Source organism: Dioscorea cayenensis, chromosome 8, assembly GCF_009730915.1.
Source record: "Dioscorea cayenensis subsp. rotundata cultivar TDr96_F1 chromosome 8, TDr96_F1_v2_PseudoChromosome.rev07_lg8_w22 25.fasta, whole genome shotgun sequence".
In the NCBI taxonomy this organism is placed as follows: domain Eukaryota; kingdom Viridiplantae; phylum Streptophyta; class Magnoliopsida; order Dioscoreales; family Dioscoreaceae; genus Dioscorea; species Dioscorea cayenensis.
The window spans coordinates 2,303,428-2,303,757 of NC_052478.1; positions in this window are offsets into that span (position 1 = coordinate 2,303,428).

A 330-nucleotide genomic window follows, 5' to 3' on the forward strand; every position below is an offset into this window, starting at 1 on the left:
GTAAGAAGAGCTCAATTGGACCAAAGAAATACGAGAAAAGGCTCAAAAATTTTCGGTGCTCGAGCACTTTCGAAATTCGCTACAGAATCTCGAACCTTATATACTATGGTTTTTCTCCCAATTTACAACTCTAAATCGAAAATTTTCTTCTCACAACATCCTCTATACATGCATTAAAATCATTGGCTTCAATTTAAGCCTATGGATCATCATATTCATGGAGATCAAATTTTTATATATTTCTAAAAACAAGAAATACTGTAAAATACAAAACAAAACATTGATATAAGGCTTACCGGATTCGGGAGTGAGAGAGGAATAAATTTGGTA